This window comes from Lipotes vexillifer, unplaced genomic scaffold, assembly GCF_000442215.2.
Source record: "Lipotes vexillifer unplaced genomic scaffold, Lipotes_vexillifer_v1.1 scaffold298, whole genome shotgun sequence".
Taxonomy (NCBI): Eukaryota; Metazoa; Chordata; class Mammalia; order Artiodactyla; family Lipotidae; genus Lipotes; species Lipotes vexillifer.
Window position 1 is genome coordinate 3,663,580 of NW_006793272.1, and position 25,406 is coordinate 3,688,985.

General features: G+C 37.4%; 1 pseudogene; it reads left to right on the forward strand.

Annotated features, from left to right (window-relative positions):
* The first annotated feature begins 16,678 nt into the window (after nucleotides 1-16,678).
* Nucleotides 16,679-17,629, forward strand: LOC103080448 (14-3-3 protein epsilon-like; annotated as a pseudogene).
* Nucleotides 17,630-25,406: the final 7,777 nt, after the last annotated feature.

Sequence of the window (25,406 nt, forward strand, 5' to 3'; positions counted from 1 at the left end):
AGGAACCTCCATACTGTTCTCCATAGTGGCTGTATCAGTTTACATTCCCACCACCAGTGCACCCTCTCCAGCATTTGTTGTTTGTAGATTTTCTGATGATGCCTATTCTAACTGGTGTGAGGTGATACCTCATTGTAGTTTTGACTTGCATTTCTCTAATAATTACTGATGTTGAGCAGCTTTTCATGTGCTTCTTGGCCATCTGTATGTCTTCTTTGGAGAAATGTCTATTTAGGTCTTCTGCCCATTTTTGGATTGGGTTTTTTGTTTCTTTAATATTGAGCTGCATGAGCTGTTTATATATTTTGGAGATTAATCCTTTCTCTGTTGATTCATTTGCAAATATTTTCTCCCATTCTGAGGGTTGTCTTTTTGTCTTGTTTATGGTTTCCTTTGCTGTGCAAAAGCTTTGAAGTTTCATTAGGTCCCATTTGTTTATTTTTGTTTTTATTTCCATTACTCTAGGAGGTGGATCAAAAAATATCTTGCTGTGATTTATGTCAAAGAGTGTTCTTCCTGTGTTTTCCTCTAAGAGTTTGATAGTTTCTGGTCTTACATTTAGGTCTCGAATCCATTTTGAGTTTATTTTTGTGTATGGTGTTAGGGAGTGTTCTAATTTCATCTGTTTACATATAGCTGTCCAGTTTTCCCAGCACCACTTATTGAAGAGACTGTCTTTTCTCCATTGTATATCCTTGCCTCCTTTGTCATAGATTAGTTGACTATAGGTGCGTGGGTTTATCTCTGGGCTTTCTATCTTGTTCCATTGATCTATGTTTCTGTTTCTGTGCCAGTACCTTGTCTTGATTACTGTAGCTTTGTAGTATAGTCTGAAGTCAGGGAGCCTGATTCCTCCAGCTCCATTTTTCGTTCTCAAGATTGCTTTGGCTATTCGGGGTCTTTTGTCTCCATACAAATTTTAAGATGATTTGTTCTAATTCTGTAAAAAATGCCATTGGTAATTTGATAGGGATTGCATTGAATCACTGGATTGCTTTGGGTAGTATAGTCACTTTCACAATATTGATTCTTCCAATCCAAGAGCATGGTATATCTCTCCATCTGTTGGTATCATCTTTAAATTCTTTCATCAGTGTCTTATAGTTTTCTGCATACTGGTCTTTTGTCTCCCTAGGTAGGTTTATTCCTAGGTATTTTATTCTTTATGTTGCAAGGGTAAATGGGAGTGTTTCCATAATTTCTCCTTCAGATTTTTCATCATTAGTGTATAGGAATGCAAGAGATTTCTGTGCATTGATTTTGTATCCTGCAACTTTACCAAATTCATTAATTAGCTCTAGTAGTTTTCTGGTGGCATTTTTAGGATTCTCTATGTATAGTATCATGTCATCTGCAAACAGTGACAGTTTTACTTCTTCTTTTCCAATTTGTATTCCTTTTATTTCTTCTTCTTTTCTGATTTCCATGGCTAGGACTTCCAAAACTATAATAGTGGTGAGAGTGCACATCCTTGTCTTGTTCCTGATCGTAGAGAAAATGCTTTCAATTTTCACCATTGAGAATGATGTTTGTTATGGGTTTTTTGTATATGGCCTTTATTATGTTGAGGTATCTTCCCTCTATGCCCACTTTCTGGAGAGTTTTTATCATAAATGGGTGTTGAATTTTGTCAAAGGCTTTTTCTGCCATCTATGGAGATGATCATATGGTTTTTCTTCTTCAGTTTGTCAATATGGTGTATCACATTGATTGATTTACGTGTATTGAAGAATCCTTGCATCCCTGGAATAAATCCCACTTGATCATGGTATATGATCCATTTAATGTGTTCTTGGATTCTGTTTGCTAGTATTTTGTTGAGGATTTTTGCATCTGTATTCATCAGTGATATTGGTCTGTAATTTTCTTTTTTGTAGTATCATTGTCTGGTTTTGGTATCAGGGTGATGGTGGCCTCATAGAATGAGTTTGGGAATGTTCTTTCCTCTGTAATGTTTTGGAAGAGTTTGAGAAGGATGGGTGTTAGCTCTTCTCTAAATGTTTGATAGAATTCACCTGTGAAGCCATCTGGTCCTGGACTTTTGTTTGTTGGAAGATTTTTAATCACAGTTTCAATTTCATTACTTGTGATTGGTCTGTTCATATTTTCTATTTCTTCCTGGTTCAGTCTTGGAAGGTTATGCCTTTCTAAGAATTTGTCCATTTCTTCCAGGTTGTCCATTTTATTGGCATAGAGCTGCTTGCAGTTGTCTCTTAGGTTGCTTTGTGTTTCTGTGGTATCTGTTGTAACTTCTCCTTTTTCATTTCTAATTTTATTGATTTGAGTCCTCTTCCTCTTTTTCTTGGTGAGTCAGGCTAATATTTTATCAGTTTTGTTTATCTTCTCAAAGAACAAGCTTTTAGTTTTATTGACCTTTGCTATTGTTTTCTTTGTTTCTATTTCATTTATTTCTGCTCTGATCTTTATGATTTCTTTCCATCTGCTAACTTTGGGTTTTGTTTGTTCTTCTTTCTCTAGTTCCTTTAGGTGTAATGTTAGATTGTTTACTTGAGGTTTTTCTTGTTTCTTGAGGTAGGCTTGTATAGCTATAAACTTCCCTCTTAGAACTTCTTTTGCGGCATCCCATAGGTTTAGGATCATAGTGTTTTCATTGTCATTTGTCTCTAGGTATTTTTTGATTTCCACTTTGATTTCTTCAGTGATCTCTTGGTTGTTTAGTAACGTATTGTTTAGCCTCCATATGTTTGTGTTTTTTACGTGTTTTTCCCCGTAATTCATTTCTAGTCTCATAGCATTGTGGTCAGAAAAGATGCTTGATATGATTTCAATTTTCTTAAATTTACTGAGGCTTGATTTGTGACCCAAGATGTGATCTATCCTGGAGAATGTTCCATGCGCACTTGAGAAGAAAGTGTAATCTGCTGTTTTTGGATGGAATGTCCTATAAATATCAATTCAATCTATCTGGTCTATTGTGTCATTTAAAGCTTGTGTTTCCTTAGTAATTTTCTGTTTGGATGTCCTTTGGTGTGAGTGAGGTGTTAAAGTCCAGCAGTATTGTTGTGTTGCTGTGGATTTCCTCTTCTATAGTTGTTAGCAGTTGCCTTATGTATTGAGGTGGTCCTATGTTGGGAGCATATATATTTATAATTGTTATATCTTCTTCTTGGACTGATCCCTTGATCATTATGTAGTGTCCTTCCTTGTCTCTTGTAACATTCTTTACTTTAAAGTCTATTTTATCTGATGTGAGTGTAGCTATTCCATCTTTCTTTTGATTTCCATTTGCATGGAATATCTTTTTCCATCCCCTCACTTTCAGTCTGTATGTGTCCCTAGGTCTGAAGTGGGTCTCTTCTAGACAGCATATATATGGGTGTTGTTTTTGTATCCATTCAGCAAGCCTGTGTCTTTTGGTTGGAGCATTTAATCCATTCACGCTTAAGGTAATTATCAATATGTATGTTCCTATTACCATTTTCTTAATTGTTTTGGGTTTGTTTTTGTAGGTCCTTTTCTTCTCTTGTGTTTCCCACTTAGAGAAGTTCCTTTAGCATTTGTTGTAGAGCTGGTTTGGTGGTGCTGAATTCTATTAGCTTTTGCTTGTCTGTAAAGCTTTTGATTTCTCCGTCGAATCTGAATGAGATCCTTGCTGGATAGAGTAATCTTGGTTGTGGGTTCTCCCCTTTCATCACTTTAGGTATATCATGCTACTCGCTTCTGGCTTGTAGAGTTTCTGCTGAGAAATCAGCTGTTAACCTTATGGGAGTTCCCGTGTATGTTATTTGTCATTATTCCCTTGCTGCTTACAATAAATTTTCTTTGTCTTTAATTTTTGCCAATTTGATTACTGTGTGTCTTGGTGTGTTTCTCCTTGGTTTTATCCTGTATGGGATTCGCTGGGCTTCTTGGACTTTGGTAGCTATTTCCTCTCCCATGTTAGGGAAGTTTTTGACTATAATCTCTTCAATTATTTTCTCTGGTCCTTTCTCTCTCTCTCCTCCTTCTGGGACCCCTATAATGTGAATGTTGGTGCATTTATTGTTGTCCCAGAAGTCCCTTAGGCTGTCTTCATTTCTTTTCATTCTTTTTTTTTAGTCTGTTCTGCAGCTGTGAATTTCACCATTCTGTCTTCCAGGTCACTTATCTGTTCTTCTGCCTCAGTTATTCTGCTATTGATTCCTTCTAGTGTAGTTTTCATTTAGGTTATTATATTGTTCATCTCTGTTTGTTTGTTCTTCAATTCTTCTAGGTCTTTGTTAAACATTTCTTGCATCTTTTCGATCTTTGCCTCCATTCTTTTTCCCAGGTCCTGGATCATCTTCACTATCATTATTCTGAATTCTTTTTCTGGAAGGTTGCCTCCCTCTCCACTTCATTTTGTTGTTTTTCTAGGGTTTTATCTTGTTCCTTCATCTGGTACATAGCCCTCTGCCTTTTCATCTTGTCTATCTTTCTGTGTATGTTGTTTTTGTTCCACAGGCTATAGGATTGTAGTTCTTCTTCTGCTGTCTGCCCTCTGGTGGATGAGGCTGTCTAAGAGGCTTGATGGGAGGAACTGGTGGTGGGTAGAGCTGACTGTTGCTCTGGTGGGCAGAGCTCAGTATAACTTTAATCCACTTGACTATTGATGGGTGTGGCTGGGTTTCCTCCTTGTTGGTTGTTTGGCCTGAGGAAACCCAACACTGGAACCTACCTGGGCACATTGCTGGGGCTAATGGTGGACTCTGGGAGGGCTCACACCAAGGAGTACTTCCCAGAACTTCTGCTGCCAGTGTCCTTGACCCCACGGTGAGCCACAGCCAGCCCTCACCTCTGCAGGAGACCCTCTAACACTAGCAGGACTTTGAAAGGACCTAATGGATTGAAGGACTTTGGGAGGTGGTAGTGTTAACCTGTGTGTGCCCTCCAAGAGTGGAGTCTCTGTTTCTCCCAGTCCTGTCGAAGTACTGCAGTCAATTCCCACTAGGCTTCAAAGTCTGATTCTCTAGGAATTCCTCCTCCCATTGCCACACCCTCAGGTTGGGAAGCCTGACGTGGGGCTCAGAACCTTCACTCCAGTGGGTGGACTTCTGTGGTATAAGTGTTTGCCAGTCTGTGAGTCACCCACCCACCAGTTATGGGATTTGATTTTTACTGTGATTGCACCACTCCTACCATCTCATTGTGGCTTCTCCTTTTGTCTTTGGATGTAGGGTGTCTTTTTTGCTGAGTTCCAGTGTCTTCCTGTTGATGATTGTCCAGCAGCTATTTGTGATTCTGGCGTTCTCGCAAGAGGGAGTGAGAGCACGTTCTTGTACTCCGCTATCTTGGTTCCTCCTCCTAATTTTAGACTTTTTGGTGATGGCTATTCTTACTGGAGTGAGGTAATACTTCATTGTAGTTTTGATTTCCATTTCTCTAATAATTAGCAATGTTGAGCATTTTTGCACATGCCTGTTGGTCATCTGTATGTCTTCTTTGGAGAAATGTCTATTTAGGTCTTCTGCCCATTTTTTAATTGGATTGTTTGCTTTTTGATATTGAACTGTATGAGTTGTTTGCATATTTTGGAAATTAGTCCCTTGTCAGTTGCATCATTTGCAAATATTTTCTCCCATTCTGTAGGTTGTCTTTTTGTTTTGTTTATAGTTTCCTTTGCTGTGCAAAAGCATTTAAGTTTCATTAAGTCCCATTTGTTTATTTTTTTAAATTTTTTGAGTATAGTTGCTTTACAATGTCATGTTGATTTCTACTGTATAGCTAAGTGATTCAGATATATATATAATTCTTTTCCATTATGGTTTATTGCAGTGTTTATTTTGTTTTTAGTTCCATTAGTCTAGGAGACAGATCCAAAAAGATATTGCTTTGATTTATGTCAAAGAGTGTTATGCCTCTGTTTTCCTCTGGGAGTTTTATAGTATCTGGTCTTACATTTAGGTCTTTAATTCATTTTGAGTTTATTTTTGTATATGGTGTTAGAGAATGTTCTAATTTCCTTCTTTTACATGTAGTTGTCCAGTTTTCCCAGAACCACTAATTGAGGAGACTGTCTTTTCTCCATTGTATATTTTTACCTCCTTTGTCATAGATTAATTGACCAGAGGTGTATGGGTTTATTTCTGGGTTTTCTATCCTGTTTCATTGATCTATATTTCTGTTTTTGTGCCAGTACCATACATTTTGATGACTGTAGCTTTGTAGTATAGTCTGAAGTCAGGGAGCCTGATTCCTCCAGCTCCATTTTTCTTTCTCAAGCATGCTTTGGCTATTTGGGGTGTTTGTGTTTTCATACAAATTAAAAAATGTTTTGTTCTAGTTCTGTGAAAAATGCCATTGGCAATATGATAGGGATTGCACTGAATCTGTAGATTGCCTTAGGTAGTGTAGTCATTTTAACAATATTGAAAAAGAGGAAGTAAAACTGTGACTGTTTGCAAAGGACATGAAACTGTACAGAAATCTGTTACATTGCTATACACTAACAATGAAAGATCAGAAAGAAATTAAGGACACAGTCCCATTTACCATCATATCAAAAAGGTTAAAATACCTAGGAATAAACCTACCTAAGGAGGCAAAATACCTGTACTCTGGAAACTATAAGATACTGATGAAAGAAATTGAAGATCACACAAATAGATGGAAAGATATACCGTGTTCTTGGATTGGAAGAATCAATATTGATCATACAGTATTTCTAACAGACATATATAGAACATATCAAACAAAAAAACTACTATATCAATTTAAAAATAAGTTTATTTGAAATATGGTCTCAAAGGAAATATTTAAGTGTTCTAAAAGGAAATTAGTTTTTTAAAAAAAGACTTAAGCTGTGAGCTGGTAGAGAACAGGAAGAAAAAGTAAAAATAAAGTATTACTAAAATGAAAGCTAGATAAAAAGTAGCAAACAATAACAGATATAGCTGAAAACACAGTTAAGGACATGGAAGACTGGTGTAAGGAAAATGATAAAAATGAAATAAAAAAGAATGAAAGATTTTAAAGTTTCTATAGGACATGATAGCTAATTTGGACAGTTGAGTTCGAACATATGCATAATTTATATACATGACGTAATAATATAAACAAACTTTTTTTAAAAAAGAGAAATGCCCAAATGGCTCATTCAATGCCAATTTCTATCATATAGTACTAGGTGATGTGTCTGTAATGAGTACAGAAAGGATGCATGTGTTGCATGTATATGTGCATATCGGTGGTGGTTACTTCTGCTTTTGGAATTTGGGAGTAGGAGGGAAAATCATTTTTATTGTTTGCCCCTTCAAACTGAAAATGTAACCATTTTGTGTGTTGTTTACATAATACTAATATTAAACAATTCAAAAATGTTAACTGTACCCCTTCTCTCTTCACAAGGGAATGAGTAATTTATTTGGGGACAAAGTTGCCATTAACTGTTCCTATGTGATTTGTCCTCATAGGGAAAAATTTCATATTAGGATACATTAAAATTTACTTCAACTTCTGGGTGTGGGCTCGGATAAATTGAACAGCAGCTGTTGAGGGAAGGCATGAAGCCCTACCTGGATCTTCTTTTCTATCTTCCCTAAGAAAGAAAAGCCTTAAGCCAAGAAAGGAAGTACACCAAACCCAGTGATCCTCATGCCACAGTTGAAGACCCATTGTGTGTCAGGAAATGGAACAGAAAAAAAACCTGCAAAAAACCTACCCTTTATAATAGAGGTAAGAAAACATCCTAGGCCCAAATTATAACCTGATACTGGCAGAAAAGATAAGATCAATGGAAAGACTCATCTCCAAAATCTAGGGCTAAAGCACCTACCTAAGACTGAGGATGGGCTAAAATGTTCCCCTACCCCAAACTCAGTCTCCACAGTGTTGAGTAACTAGTAACAGAAATCTTATGTTAGTACAGAGGCTGGAATAGGAGAGACGCTGTCTCTGAGGTACAAGTTCAAATGGAAACTATAAACCTGAGAGTGGAACAAATATTGGAAAAACCTCTAATCCTTAGCAGCCCCATCCTAAGCAGAAGGTAGCACTAGAGGAATTTGGAGATTGCCACACTGAAGGTACACTATGACAAAACTCAAACTCAACTCAATTAAAGGCCTTGAAAAAGAAATAGGTATGCTCACTTTAAGGCATAAGTACTGTTTGACACAAGATGCTTGGTCTTCAACAAAAACACCAAAAACATACCCAAAAAAGTAGGGAAAAACACACTATCAAAGACAAAGCAATCAGCAAAACAAGATGCAAATGGGATGAAGATATTGGAACCAAAGATAAGAAATTTAAAATAGCTATGATTAACGTATTAAATGCTCTAGTTCAAGAGTTAGCAAACTTTTATTCTGTAAAGGGCCATATAGTAAACATTTGGGGCCCTGCAGGTCATATGGTCTCTGTCATAACTTTTGGATTCGGCCATTGTAGTACAAACCAGCCATAGACAACACATAAACCAAAGAGCATGGCTGTGTCCTGAAAAGATTTTATTTACGAAAACAGGTTGTTGGTTATAGTTTGCCAGTTCATACTAGACTGGAAAAGACAGATGACATATATGAACAGATAGAGGATTTTGGCAGAGAGTCAGAAACTATACAAAAGGATCATATGAAAATACGTAAAGTGAAAATCATGAGACAGATTAAAAAATATCCACAAGAGGTTATTTTTTTTACATCTTTATTGGAGTATAATTGCTTTACAATGCTGTGTTAGTTTATGCTTTATAACAAAGGGAATCAGTTATACATATACATATGTTCCCATATCTCTTACCTCGTGCGTCTCCCTCCCTCCCACCCTCCCTATCCCACCCCTCCAGGCAGTCACAGAGCACCGAGCTGCTCTCCCTGTGCTATGCAGCTGCTTCCCACTAGCTATCTAGTTTTGTAGTGTATATATGTCCATGCCTCTCTCTTGCTATGTCACAGCTTACCCTTCCCGCTCCCCATATCCTCAAGTCCTTTCTCTAGTAGGTCTGTGTCTTTATTCCTGTCTTAACCCTAGGTTATTCATGACACGTTTTTTTCTTAAATTCCATATATATGTGTTAGCATACGGTATTTGTCTCTCTCTTTCTGACTTACTTCACTCTGTATGACAGACTCTAGGTCTATCCACCTCATTATAAATACCTCAATTTTATTTCTTTTTATGGCTGAGTAATATTTCATTGTATATATGTAACACATCTTCTTTATCCAGTCATCCGATGATGGACACTTAGGTTGTTTCCATCTCTGGGCTATTGTAAATAGAGCTTCAATGAACATTTTGGTACATGACTCTTTTTGAATTATGGTTTTCTCAGGGTATATGCCCAGTAGTGGGATTGCTGGGTCATATGGTAGTTCTATTTGTAGTTTATTAAGGAACCTCCATACTGTTCTCCACAGTGGCTGTATCAATTTACATTCTCACCAGCAGTGCAAGAGGGTTCCCTTTTCTCCACACCCTCTCCAGCATTTATTGTTTCTAGATTTTTTTCATCATGGCCATTTTGACTGGTGTGAGATGATATCTAATTGTAGTTTTGATTTACATTTCTCTAATGATTAGTGTTGTTGAGCATTCCTTCATGTGTTTGTTGGCAGTCTGTATATCTTCTTTGGAGAAATGTCTATTTAGGTCTTCTGCCCATTTTTGGATTGGGTTGTTTATTTTTTTGTTATTGAGCTGCATGAGCTGCCTGTAAATTTTGGAGATTAATCCTTTTTCAGTTGCTTCATTTGCAAATATTTTCTCCCATTCTGAGGGTTGTCTTTTGGTCTTGTTTATGGTTTCCTTTGCTGTGCAAAAGCTTTGAAGTTTCATTAGGTCCCATTTGTTTATTTTTGTTTTTATTTCCATTTCTCTAGGAGGTGGGTCAAAGAGAATTTGCTGTGATTTATGTCATAGAGTGTCCTGCCTATGTTTTCCTCTAAGAGTTTGATAGTTTCTGGCCTTATATTTAGGTCTTTAATCTATTTTGAGCTTATTTTTGTGTATGGTGTTAGGGAGTGATCTAATTTATAACTTTTACATGTACCTGTCCAGTTTTCCCAGCACCACGTATTGAAGAGGCTCTCCTTTCTCTACTATACATTCCTGCCTCCTTTATCAAAGATAAGGTGACCATATGCGCATGGGTTTATCTCTGGGCTTTCTATCCTGTTACATTGATCTATCTTTGTGTTTTTGTGCCAGTACCATACTGTCTTTATTACTGTAGCTTTGTAGTATAGTCTGAAGTCAGGGAACCTGATTCCTTCAGCTCCGTTTTTTGTTCTCAAGATTGCTTTGGCTATTCGGGGTCTTTTCTGTTTCCATACAAGTTGTGAAAGTTTTTGTTCTAGTTCTGTGAAAAATGGCAGTGGTAGTTTGATAGGGATTGCATTGAATCTGTAGATTGCTTTGGGTAGTAGAGTCATTTTCACAATGTTGATTCTTCTAGTCCAAGGACATGGTATATCTCTCCATCTATTTGTATCATCATTAATTTCTTTCATCAGTGTCTTATAATTTTCTGCATACAGGTCTTTTGTCTCCTTAGGTAGGTTTATTCCTAGATATTTTATTCTTTTTGTTGCAATGGTAAACGGGAGTGTTTTCTTGATTTCACTTTCAGATTTTTCATCATTAGTATATAGGAATGCCAGAGATTTCTGTGCATTAATTTTGTATCCTGCTACTTTACCAAATTCATTGATTAGCTCTAGTAGTTTTCTGGTAGCGTCTTTAGGATTCTCTATGTATAGTATCATGTCATCTGCAAACAGTGACAGCTTTACTTCTTCTTTTCTGATTTGGATTCCTTTTATTTCCTTTTCTTCTGTGATTGCTGTGGCTAAAACTTCCAAAAGTATGTTGAATAAGAGTGGTGAGACTGGGCAACCTTGTCTTATTCCTGATCTTAGTGGAAATGCTTTCAGTTTTTCACCATTGAGGACAATATTGGCTGTGGTTTTGTCATATATGGCCTTTATTATGTTGAGGAAAGTACCCTCTATGCCTACTTTCTGCAGTGTTTTTATTATAAATCCGTGTTGAATTTTGTTGAAAGCTTTCTCTGCATCTATTGAGATGATCATATGATTTTTCTCCTTCAATTTGTTAATATGGTGTATCACGTTGATTGATTTGCGTATATTGAAGAATCCTTGCATTCCTGGAATAAACCCCACTTGATCATGGTGTATGATCTATTTAATGTGCTGTTGGGTTCTGTTGGCTAGTATTTTGTTGAGGATTTTTGCATCTATGTTCATCAGTGATATTGGCCTGTAGTTTTCTTTCTTTGTGACATCCTTGTCTGGTTTTGGTATCAGGGTGATGGTGGCTTCATAGAATGAGTTTGGGAGTGTTCCTCCCTCTGCTATATTTGGGAAGAGTTTGAGAAGGATAGGTGTTAGCTCTTCTCTAAATGTTTGATAGAATTCACCTGTGAAGCCATCTGGTTTTGGGCTTTTGTTTTTTGGAAGATTTTTAATGACACTTTCGATTTCAGTGCTTGTGATTGGTCTGTTCATATTTTCTATTTCTTCCTGATTCAGTCTTGGCTGGTTCTGCATTTATAAGGATTTGTCCATTCTTCCAGGTTGTCCATTTTATTGGCATAGAGTTGCTTGTAGTAATCTCCCATGATCTTTTCTATTTCTGCCACGTCAGTTGTTACTTCTCCTTGTTCATTTCTAATTCTGTTGATTTGAGTCTTCTCCCTTTTTTCTTTGATGAGTCTGGCTAAAGGTTTATCAACTTTATCTTCTCAAAGAACCAGCTTTTAGTTTTACTGATCTTTGCTATCGTTTCCTTCATTTCTTTTTCATTTATTTCTGACCTGATTTTTATGATTTCTTTCCTTCTGCTAACTTTCGGGGTTTTTTGTTGTTCTTTCTCTAATTGCTTTAGGTGCAAGTTTAGGTTGTTTATTCGAGATGTTTCCTGTTTCTTAAGATAGGATTGTATTGCTATAAACTTCCCTCTTAGAACTGTTTTTGCTGCATCCCATAGATTTTGGGTCGTCGTGTCTCCATTGTCATTTGTTTCTAGGTATTTTTTTATTTCCTCTTTGATTTCTTCAGTGATCACTTCGTTATTAAGTAGTGCGTTGTTTAGCCTCCATGTGTTTGTATTTTTTACAGATCTTTTCCTATAATTGATATCTAGCCTCATAGCATTGTGGTAGGAATAGTTACTTGATGCAATTTCAATTTTCTTAAATTTTCCAAGGATTAATTTTTGACCCAAGATATGATCTATCCTGGAGAATGTTCAATGAGCACTTTAGAAAAATGTGTATTCTGTTGTTTTTGGATGGAATGTCCTATAAATATCAATTAAGTCCATCTTGTTTAATGTATCATTTAAAGTTTGTGTTTCCTTATTTATTTTCATTTTGGATGATCTGTCCATTGGTGAAAGTGGGGCGTTAAAGTCCCCTACTATGAAAGTGTTACTGTTGATTTCCCCTTTTATGGCTGTTAGTATTTGCCTTATGTATTGAGGTGCTCCTATGTTGGGTGCATAAATATTTACAATTGTTATATCTTCTTCTTGGATCGATCCCTTGATCATTATGTAGTGTCCTTCTTTGTCTCTTCTAATAGTCTTTAAGTCTATTTTGTCTGATGTGAGAATTGCTACTCCAGCTTTCTTTTGGTTTCCATTTACATGAAATATATTTCGCCATCCCCTAACTTTCAGTCTGTATGTGTGTCTAGGTCCGAAGTGGGTCTCTTGTAGCCAGTAAATATATGGGTCTTGTTTTTGTATCCATTCACCTAATCTGTGTCTTTTGGTGGGAGCATTTACTCCATTTACATTTAAGGTAAATATTGATATGTATGTTCCTATTCCCATTTTCTTAATTGTTTTGGGTTCGTTATTGTAGGTCTTTTCCTTCTCTTGTGTTTCTTGTCTAGAGCAGTTACTTTAGCAGTTGTTGTAAAGCTGGTTTGGTGGTGCTGAACTCTCTCAGCTTTTGCTTGTTTGTAAAGGTTTTAATTTCTCCATCAAATCTGAATGAGATCCTTGCTGGGTAGAGTAATCTTGGTTGCATGTTGTTCTCCTTCATCACTTTAAATATGTCCTGCCAGTCCCTTCTGGCTTGCAGAGTTTCTGCTGAAAGATCAGCTGTTAACCTTATGGGGATTCCCTTGTGTGTTATTTGTTGTTTTTCCCTTGCTGCTTTGAATATGTTTCCTTTGTATTTAATTTTTGACAGTTTGATTAATATGTGTCTTGGCGTATTTCTCCTTGGATTCATCCTGTATGGGACTCTCTGTGCTTCCTGGACTTGATTAACTATTTCCTTTCTCATATTAGGGAAGTTTTCAACTATAATCTCTTCAAATATTTTCTCAGTCCCTTTCTTTTTCTCTTTTTCTTCTGGAACCCCTATAATTCAAATGTTCATGCATTTAATGTTGTCCCAGAGTCTCTGAGACTGTCCTCAATTCTTTTCATTCTTTTTTCTTTATTCTGCTCTACAGTAGTTATTTCCATTATTTTATTTTCCGGGTCACTTATCCGTCCTTCTTCCTCAGTTATTCTGCTATTGATCTCATCTAGAGTACTTTTAATTTCATTTATTGTGTTGTTCATTGTTGTTTGTTTCATCTTTAGTTCTTCTAGGTCCTTGTTAAATATTTATTGCAATTGTCTATTCTATTTCCAAGATTTTGGATCATCTTTACTATCATTATTCTGAATTCTTTTTCAGGTAGACTTCCTATTTCCTCTTCATTTGTTAGATCTGGTGCATTTTTATCTTGCTCCTTCATCTGCTGTGTGTTTTTCTGTCTTCTCATTTTGCTTATCTTACTGTGTTTATGATCTCCTTTTTGCAGGCAGCAGGTTCGTAGTTCCCGTTGTTTTTGGTGTCTGTCCCCGGTGGCTAAGGTTGGTTCAGTGGGTTGTGTAGGCTTCCTGGTGGAGGGGACTAGTGCCTGTGTTCTGGTGGATGAGGCTGGATCTTGTCTTTTTGGTGGGCAGGTCCACATCTGGTGGTGTGTTTCGGGGTGTCTGTGGAGTTATTATGATTTTAGGCATCCTCTTTGCTAATGGGTGGGGTTGTGTTCCTGTCTTGCTAGTTGCTTGGCATAGGATGTCTAGCACTGTAGCTTGCTGGTCGTTGAATGAAGCTGGGTGCTGGTGTTAAGATGGAGATCTCTGGGAGATTTTCACCGTTTGATATTATGTGGAGCTTGGAGGTCTCTGGTGGACCACTGTCCTGAAGTTGGCTCTCCCACCTCAGAGGCACAGCACTGACTCCTGGCTGCAACACCAAGAGCCTTTCATCCACACAGCTCAGAATAAAAGGAAGAAAAAGTAGAAAGAAAAATTGGTAGAAGTAGAAAGAAAGAAAGAAAGAAAGAAAGAAAGAAAGAAAGAAAGAAAAAGAAAGAAAGAAGGGAGGGAGGGAGGGAGGAGGGAAGGAAGGAAAAAAGAAAGAAGATAAAGTAAAATAAAATAAAGTAAGATAAAATACAATAAAGTTATTAAAATAAAAATTATTATTAAGAGAAAAAAAAGAAAAAAAATTAACAAAAAAAAAAGCAGATGGATAGAACCCTAAGACAAATGGTGAAAGAAAAGCTATACAGACAAAATCTCACACAGAAGCATACACATACACACTCACAAAAAGAGGATAAGGGGAAAAAAATCATAAATCATGCTCTCAAAGTCCACCTCCTCAATTTGGGATGATTTGTTGTCTAAAGGAGGGAAGGAAGGAAAGAAAGAAGATAAAGTAAAATAAAATAGTCATTAAAATAAAAAATATTTTTTAAGAAAAAATATTAAACAAAAAAATGGACGGATAGAACCCTAGGATAAATGGTGGAAGCAAAGCTATACAGACAAAATCTCACACAGAAGCATACACATACACACTAACAAAAAGAGGAAAAGTTGAAAAAATCATAAATCTTGCTCTCAAAGTCCACCTTCTTAATTTGGGATGATTCGTTGTCTATTCATGTATTCCACAGATGCAGGGTACATCAAGTTGATTGTGGATCTTTAATCCACTGCTTCTGAGGCTGCTGGGAGAGATTTCCCTTTCTCTTCTTTGTTCTCACAGCTCCCAGGGGCTCAGCTTTGGATTTGGCCTCGCCTCTGCGTGAAGGTCACTGGAGGACGTCTGTTCTTTGCTCAGACAGGACGGGGTTAAAGAAGCCACTCATTCGGGGGCTCTGGCTCACTCAGGCCGGGGGCAGGGAGGGGCACGGAGTGCGGGGCGAACCTGTGGCAGCAGAGGCTGGTGTGACGTTGCACCAGCCAGAAGCGCACCGTGCGTTCTCTCGGGGGAGTTGTCCCTGGATCCTGGACCCTGGCAGTGGCGGGCTGCACAGGCTCCCCAGAAGTGGGGTGTGGATAGTGACCTGTGCTTGCACACAGGCTTCTTGGTGGCGGCAGCGGCAGCCTTAGCATCTCATGCCCGTCTCTGGGGTTGCCGCAGCTCGTGCCCATCTCTGGAGCTCCTTTAAGCGGCGCTCTTAATCCCCTCTCCTCACGCACCAGGAAACAAAGAGGGAAGAAAAAGTCTCTTGCCTCTTCGGCAGGTCCAGACTTTTCCCTGGAATCCCTCCCGGCTAGCCGTGGCACACTAACCCCCTGCAGGCTGTGTTCATGCCGCCAACACCAGTCCTCTCCCGGAGCTCCGACTGAAGCCCAAGCCTCAACTCCCAGCCCCGCCCGCCCCGGCGGGTGAGCAGACAAGCCTCTTGGGCTGGTGAGTGCCGGTCGGCCCTGATCCTCTGTGTGGAAATCTGTCCACTTTGCCCTCCGCAGCCCTCTTGCTGTGCTCTCCTCTGTGGCTCCAAAGCTTACCCGCTCTGCCACCCACAGTCTCCGACCACGAAGGAGCTTCCTAGTGTGTGGAAACCTTTCCTCCTTCACAGCTCCCTCCCACTGGTGCAGGTCCCGTCCCTATCCTTTTGTCTCTGTTTATTCTTTTTTCTTTTGCCCTACCCAGGTACGTGGGGAGTTTCTTGCCTTTTGGGAGGTCTGAGGTCTTCTGCCAGGGTTCAGTAGGTGTTCTGTAGGAGTAGTTCCACGTGTAGATGTATTTCTGGTGTATCTGTGGGGAGGAAGGTGATCTCCGCGTTTTACTCTTCCACCATCTTCCCGGAAGGCCCCCTTCAAGAGGCTTTTCAGTAGATTAGTCACAACTAAGATCTGGATGCAGATTTCATTAAGTATATTCGTTGTGTGAAAATTCATTAAATTACATACATTTATGATTTGTGTAGTTTTATGTACATATATGTATATTGTGTATGTATATGTATATTTTACATGTATATGCATATATATGTATACATATGTATATATATCATTTATAAAAATTCATCTGACATTATTTCTATATTTGGCATCTGGTGTTGTTGAAAATCTAAGAATAACTCAATCACTTTTTTCCCTTGGTAAATGACTATAGTAGACACTTTGAGTCACCTACCCATTAGCCAATCCCCTTTTACTGCTTACTTGTTGTCAGAGTCCCATCTTTGATTATAGAGCATGGAAATGTGGAAAATCACTTCCCCAGTCTCCCTTATAGCTAGAGTTTAGTAATATGGCCTTGTTGAAGTGAAGAGATGTAAGGAGAATTTTGCTGGAGTGTTCTATGAAAGAGTTTCCTCACTAATAAAAGAGATAATTGGGCTGCCTGGATGCAGAGCAGGAGGCTGAGAGAGATCCTGTCCACTTCCATCTGTTGCACAGGCCCCACTGTAGCTGCTGCACTATGCATGATCAGGAGAATCTGGTAAACACCAGGAAGCTGGCCAAGGAGGCTGAATGATAGGATGGAATTAATGAAGAAAGTAGCAGGGATGGATGTGGTGCTGACAGCTGAAGAAAGAAATTTTCTATCTGTTGTACATAAAATTGTGATTGAAGCTAGAAGAGCCTCCTGGAGAATAATCAGCAGCATTAAACAGAAAGAAGAAACTAAGAAGGAGTAAACAAACTAAAAATGATCTAGGAATATTGGCAAATGGTCGAGATTGATCTAAGGTTAATCTGTTGTTACAGTTTGGATATACCAGGCAAACACCTCATTCCAGCAGCTAACACTGGCGGGTCCAAGGTTTTCTATTATAAAATGAAAAGGAACTATCACAGGTATCTGGCTGAATTTGCCACAGGAAGGAGGCTGCAAAGAACAGCCTAGTAGCTTTAAATCTGTTAATGATATTGCAATGACAGAACTTCCACCAAAGCATCCCGTTTACTTAGGTCTTTCTCTCAATTTTACTGTATTTTACTATGAAATTATTTTATTTTTATACAAAATTTAAAGATTACTTTCCATTTACAGTCATTACAAAATGTTGGCTCTATTCACCGTGTTGTATAATACATCCTTTGCCTATCTTACACTCAATAGTTTGTACCTCCCACTCCCCCAAACCCCTCCACTGGTAACCACTGGTTTGTTCTCTATATCTGTGAATATGCTTCTTTTTTTCCTACTATGAAATTCTTAATTTCCCTGAGCATGCCTGCAGGTTGGCAAAATCAACTCTCGATGCAACTGCAGAGCTGGATATGCTGAGTGAAGAAAGCTATAAGGACTCTACACATCATGCAGTTGTTATGTGATAATCTGACACTATTGAATTCAGACATGCAGGGTGATGGTGAAGAGCAGAATAAAGAATTTTTGCAGGATGTGGAAGATGAAAATCAGTGAGACCTAAAAGCCAACAAGAAAAACCATCCCTAGCCACCCTATTCCTTCCCATCCCACCACGTAGGAAATTCCTCGTGGTCAGTGAGAACCATCAAATCTGACTTCTACATTTGGTTTCAGAATTTAGGTTCTGCCCTGTTTTTTTTTTTTTAAAAAAAAAAAACAGTTTTCAAATGTTCTTAAAGGCAAGAGTGAATTTCTGTGCATTTTACTGGTTCCAGTTTTTAGGTTTTTTAAGACACTGATAGGACTACATAGAGGCTTTTTCAGCACTACTGTATCATCTCCTGCCAGATGTGGCAGGATCACCATTAGAAATGGAAATTACATTCAAAAGCAATTAGACTTCTAGGTGATGCAAACGTCTAAGAGAGAGGTTAATCACACTCTAGAGGCATAAGTGGTATCATTTTTCCTTTTTCTAGTTGTTTAAATTGAATTTTATACCGATGTTTAAAATTAATTGGGTGTTAGCTTGAGGTGGTTAAAGGTCTTTGGAGAGTTTGTTGTAATGGTCTTACTGTAAAAAAAGTGCTTCAAACTCTGCTGAAATGTTGCTGAAAAACATGATGCTGGTAACAGTCCAACGATCTATGGCTGCTCATTGCCTGCTTTTACTCTCCCTCTGAAGCAGGTTAACATCGAAGGTGGTATGGAAAAGGCTGCATGCCTGTTATATTCTTTGTTTCTTCTCCTTCCCTCTTCCCCTGGGTAAATAAGTTCCTCAGCCATTCAATCGCTTAACTTCTTTTGTTCAGTTTGTGTGCCTTGAAGTTAATTTGTACTACTGGATGTCTGACTGGATCCACAGATACAGAAAATCTGTATTGTTCTTACTGAAACACAGCATGGAATTAATATTAAACTTAAATGAAGCAAACCTTAATTTAAAATGTCAAATATTATTGCACCACCATCCTCTGTATTTCTAAAAACAATATCTAGTCAGATAAATAACTAAATAAGACAAATGAGGAGACAGTATCTACTCTCTATTCCTCCTTTTGGGTGTGGTTGTGTGAGGACACGGTGAGGGATGATGCAATAGCTAAGTGACCATGAGAGAACAAAACTGAAGACAAAAGTCTTACTGCTGCGGATGGTCATGTGAAAGGATACAAAGGGCTCATATCCTTGTGGATATCATTAAGCCACTGTACCAACTGGGAAACAGCCTCTTTCAGATTTCTTGTAATGTGAGTAAAATAAAAACAAAAACAAATGAAAAACCAACAAGAATTGAAACACCTATTTTTAAACCACTTTAAACTGTATATTCCTTTACTTGTAGCTAAAAATATCTTAATGCTACAGCAAGTAACCTTATATCTGGGTAGGTATAATATTCCTTCTCCATCTCAAAAGTTATATAATGAGGAATATCTGGATTTTTTTGCCATTATAAATTTTTTTTTGACATTGAAGCCTTTTGCTTTGCAGACTCAGGACTTCTGTCATTTCTGGAAGATTTTCTTCTTTTAGACTTGTGAATATTTTTGTTGTTATTGCTATATATGTTTTCTTTCATCAGTCATATCAATTATCTAGAGTCTTGAATCCCCATTTTATGAATATCTTTTTTTTTTCTTAATGGGTTTTCTTCTTTGTCCCATAATGCATTATCTGTTATGTACTTGCTCCTGTCTTCCATTCTAGTAGCTTAGTTTTTACTAGTAAAAAAATAGGCAATTTTCTACTTTAATTGCATTTTAACATTACTATTATATTTCCTCAATTTGTTTCCCTGGCCAACATAACACTCTCAGTTGTCCATTCAGTTTGAAAAATGGAGTTTTTTTTCATACTTTCTTCTGCTTATATTCCTAACAAATTATATCGGCCTCTCTGTAGTTGATTCTTAGTATATTCTTTTAATTTCATTCAAAATGTTTTATATCTGGATGATATTCCTCAGAGTTGTGTTATACGATTGAGATATTGTCTTAATTTCAATGATACTTTAATCTTTCTTACCCTTTTTAAGATCCCTTTGGGAAGGAGAGATATTATGAACCTGAACTTAAAACCAGTTTCTTTCTTGAAATGTACCCTACTCTCTACTTCGGTTATTTTACGGTCATAATTAGTCTTTTGTCCATAAACAAAGTGAAGTTTTTTTGGCTACCACCTTAGAATCTTTGAATCTTAATTTTACAAACCATCTTTACTTTAGCTTACACTAAGTAGTTCTAAGAAGGAGAACTAAAGGTGTAAAATATAACAGAATATGAATTATTTAGTCTCAATATATTTTTCTTGTGTAACTTTCCTAATTTTTACATGACTTTGAAATTGATATTTTTACAATTTCACATGAGAGTAGGAGCTTATATTCTTGTCCATGTATACATTTTGTGTCTTTGTTTACACCATTTAATGGTTTATGGGGTGATGTTTAGTCAACCAATGTAATTGAAACGTAACTAAAAAATATGTTTCCACACAGTTACCTTGTAAGACCATACACATACTCTAGCATTATTGACATTGCTGCAAATCTGGGTGGATTTTAATTTTGGGAGCTGCTGTCAGAGCCAGTTGATGTATCACACAAGAAAATAACTTTCATTATCTTATAATTACACTTCAATTCAGATCTTAAAGAGTAATATGAGATGTGTTTTCTAACCTCTTTTTCTAGACTTGACTTTTGAATGCAATTTACACCTTTATGTTTTGTGTTCCTACTTGTGCTAGCATTTTCTCCTCTGCCATCTAGGGCAGTGTTTTTAAGATAAGTTCTTTAATCATAAGAACAAACAATGCCATGTACTATGCTATGGATATTAATGTAGATCACAAATATGAATTTTTAACATTAAAAATTTTTATTTCTGCATTAATGGTGTCTTACATAGCATCATAAGTGTGTTCCTTACACAGTTAGAGAGTAGTGTGCTTTTTAGTTCCAGCTGAAAAATACCAAAGAGGGTTTTCATCAAGGGAGAAATTTTCACATTAGTGTCACATATTGTAGGATTTTATGTTTTGTTTGAATTATACTTGGAGGTCCAAGCCGACAAGCCAAAATACTGAGTTTCTCACTGTAGTTAATTTCAACTTTTCTTCCTTCCTTTCTTCCTCCTTTCCTCCCACCTTCTCTATCTCTCCCTCCCTCCCTCCCTTCCTGTTTCCCTTCCTTCCTTTCTTGTTACTTTCTTTAAGATATCAGTACATTCATTGTAGATATTTCTTAAAAATAACAGGTGGTTATAAATTAATCTTATGTTTAGAAGATGTGAAGAAAAAACCTTATGTACAGTTTTGGATTGCAAGAGTGATAGGGCATACTAGAAAATTTGTGTACATATTGTGATTAAGAATAGGAAGATAAGGCTTCCCTGGTGGTGTAGTGGTTGAGAGTCTGCCTGCCAATGCAGGGGACACGGGTTCATGCCCCGGTCCGGGAAGATCCCACATGCCGCGGAGCAGCTGGGCCCGTGAACCATGGCCACTGAGCCTGTGCATCCGGAGCCTGTGCTCCGCAACGGGAGAGGCCACAACAGCGAGAGGCCTGCGTACCGAAAAAAAAAAAAAAAATAGGAAGATAACTATTAAGGTGACTGTGATAACCCAGTTAGGTTCAACTTAAAAGCTAGTGGTGGAAGCATAGGTAAACAAGTAAAATGGGGATGATTTGCTGACAAAACCATAAGACTAATTCCTTAGAGGGACAATCAATAGTTTAAATTAGAACATTCAATCAAATGTGGTTATGCTGTGCTTGAACTTGCCTGTCAGTGGAGTCCTAGGGAATCAGATCTGGTGTGTAAGGTTAAAGAAACAAGAGGCTTCAGAAACTGGTGATTGACAATTTCAGATTTATTGTAGTAAGATATGTCTGTAGGTGGTATATTCAATTTTGAGCAAGAACCTTGAAGATGGAGGAAATATAGAGAAAGGTAATTAGCAACATGTAGAAAGTTTTTCAAGGCCCCAAACATGCTCTAGTATCTAGTATTTAGGGTCCAAACAAGGCATCAGTTCCAATGAACAAATGAATAATCAGAAACCAAGACTTGTTCAGTAGCACAAATTGGACACATATGGTTTAAAAGGAAAGTTTAGGGATATTAGATGTTTGATTTACAGCAGCAGGACTAATTCAAAATCTCACTCAGTGATAGAGATATTTCTCCTTATGTACAGTTTGCCTTGGTCAGGGTTGATTCCAGATCCTGCAGGATGAAGATACAAGTGCCTACAAATGAGCAATACTAAGAGAGGATTATAAGATATGAGAGTTCCTGGAGATTAAGAACCCTCTGTTTTTTTACGCTGTATATCTTGCAATTTTATCACAGCCATTAGTAGGTGGCTATTGAATTGAAAAATATCTGGCTTCACACAGAGCATTACTTGATGAGTTTTAATTAAATAATATTTTCTATGTAAAACATTTTTACAAGGTTGACTAGAGGCCAAATTGTAGAGGAAGTAAAGTTTTTATTGAAAGCTTTTTCATCCTGAGATAGCCTACCTATCTCTGGATGCCTGGGGACTCTCAAAGCAGATCCCCTCTTTGAAAGGGAGGCAAATTGAGTTTTTTTTTCTTTCTTTTCTTTTTTAACATCTTTATTGAAGTATAATTGATTTACAATGGTGTGTTAGTTTCTGCTTTATAACAAAGTGAATCAGTCATACATATACATATGTTCCCATATCTCTTCCCTCTTGCGTCTCCCTCCCTCCCGCCCTCCCTATCCCACCCCTCTAGGTGGTCACAAAGCACCGATCTGATCTCCCTGTGCTATGCGACTGCTTCCCACTAGCTATCCGTTTTACGTTTGGTAGTGTATATATGTCCATACCACTCTCTCACTTTGTCACAGCTTACCCTTCCCCCTCCCCATATCCTCAAGTCCATTCTCTAGTAGGTCTGCATCTTTATTCCTGTCTTACCCCTAGGTTCTTCATGACCTTTTTTTTTTTTCTTAGATTCCATATATATGTGTTAGCATATGGTATTTGTTTTTCTCTTTCTGACTTCACTCTGTATGACAGACTCTAGGTCCATCCACCTCACTACATATATCTCAATTTCATTTCTTTTTATGGCTGAGTAATATTCCATTGTATATATGTGCCATATCTTCTTTATCCATTCATCTGTTGATGGGCACTTAGGTTACTTCCATGTCCTGGCTATTGTAAATAGAGCTGCAATGAACATTTTGGTACATGACTCTTTTTGAATTATGGTTTTCTCAGGGTATATGCCCAATAGTGGGATTCCTGGGTCATATGGTAGTTCTATTTGTAGTTTTTTAAGGAACCTCCATACTGTTCTCCATAGTGGCTGTATCAATTTACATTCCCACCAACAGTGTGAGAGTGTTCCCTTTTCTCCACACCCTCTCCAGCATTTATTGTTTCTAGATTTTTTGATGATGGCCATTCTGACTGGTGTGAGATGATATCTCATTGTAGTTTTGATTTGCATTTCTCTAATGATTAATGATGTTAAGCATTCTTTCATGTGTTTGTTGGCAATCTGTATATCTTCTTTGGAGAAATGTCTATTTAGGTCTTCTGCCCATTTTTGGATTGGGTTGTTTGTTTTTTTGTTATTGAGCTGCATGAGCTGCTTGTAAATCTTGGCGATTAATCCTTTATCAGCAAATTGAGTTTTTGAGTCAACAGATTACTGAATTCTGTTTTCAAAGTTTATTTCAAGGAAAATGGTGAAGTATGTCAAGTTGGTCCTGTGTTCACCCCATCTCTTCATCCCATCTGTTGGTGTTCTCAAGCAGTCCTCTGCTGGCCCTTCTCTCTTCCTCTACTTCCCTTACATTTTACTAGACTAAGACATCACTTTAGAGCTCTCACTGCAATTTTTTCACCCATTCCATTACCATCAATATCTCAGGACACTTTCTTCCTGGACAGTGACATCTAATTAACAATTAAATCCCTACAGTATGGTTACTAATATATTTCTCCTCCAGTGTAAGGGAATACCTAATCCATTCAAAATATTCTTAAGAACCTTCTGAGCTTTCGAAAGCATAGTTTATAGGCAGCTACCTATCCTACAAGCTTGGTCCTTAGAGTGTATTCAAAGAGAATGCAAAAATATCAAGAAAATGCATCTGCTAGTGTTTTGAATATAAATATAAATAGTTGGAGATAAAAAAAAATCCTTGTGAATAGTTTATCACAGGTCTATAAATAAAAGCATCAGCTTCACAGTTGAAGAACAAAGAATTTCATTTTAACATTTATGAAAAATGAATGACTTCTATATATGCTGATATATTTTTATAGTCTACCTTCTTCCATCCAGTGTTGTCAGATTGGACTACTGTCACTAATGCTATTATTATTGGCTCTATTATCATTGGCTCTTGTCTTATTATGCTCTCTGATTAGGAATCACGCCAAAATAAAAATACTAGTAATAATAGCAGCCTATATTAGTACAGTGCTTTAAAATTTGTTGATACCTATCCTCATGTATAACTTCATTTTCTTTTCAAAACATCCCTGCCAGTTAGGGGAAATGGGTATGATCCATACTTTATAGATGAGGGAATTGAAGCAGGGAAGCTGTGACTTGTGTATAATCACACAGCTAATCAGTGACAAAGCTGGGTTGAATGCTTTTTATATTTCTTTTGTACACCTTGCTGTTTCTACTACAAACATGTAAAACTAGAAGGAAAATTGTGAAAGAATTATTAATTTTCATTTTTCTTTCCATTTGAAATACTAGCAGTCATCATAATAATACCAATAATTAGTATTTTGGGGCTATTCTCATGTATACAAAATTAAGGATATATTAAACACCTACTTTTTATCCAACGTGGTTTGTAGGTTCATGAAGGCTAATGTTCTGGTTAACTGGTGACCAGAAACAGTTAATCAGTTCTTCCTAAAAGCCTTGGTTACTTTCACAGTCATTAGGGATGTGAACAATAGATAATTATCTAATAATAGGGTAATTGGATATTTCTTTAAACTAGTTCTAATTGTCAGAACAAAGGTTCTACCTATATTTTTATTATACTGAAAATAACAGCTAATATTATTGAGCTGTTATATTGTGGAGTATTTTACTTTAAAAATACTTCAATATACACAATGTGATATAAATGTGTACAAATTATGACTTCATTGTAAGGGCAGTTAATTAGCACTTGAGGTACCTTAAGTTGGAATCAACAAAACAAAAATAGTTATTTAGCATTTCCAATATTTTTATCAAAATATACACCAGAGGGGCTTCCCTGGTGGCGCGGTGGTTGGGAGTCCGCCTACCGACGCAGGGAACGCGGGTTCGTGCCCCGGTCCGGGCAGATCCCACGTGCCGCGGAGCAACTCAGCCCGTGCACCACAACTACTGAGCCCAGCTGCCACAGATACTGAAGCCCGCGTGACTAGAGCCCGTGCTCCATAAACAAAAGAAGCCCGAGCACCACAACCAAGAGTAGCCCCTGCTCGCCGCGACTAGAGAAAGCCTGCACACAGCAAAAAAAAATATATATATATATATATATATATATATATATATATATATACACCAGAGAGTTTGCAATTAGAATAAGAGATGTTAGAAATATGTTTCATTAGTGGTGTTCAAGAGAGAAGGCTGGTTGGAAAGATAATACAGGTCTCACTATCGTTATGAGAACCATGTAGAAGAATCTGCCAAGCCCAGCAACCTAAAATCCTCTGTGTAGAGCTTGATACCTAGAACCCCACTGATCTGGTATCCCTCTACTTCACTGAGGACTCTACCGCATTACAAGACTACCACATTGGTTATTCCTGC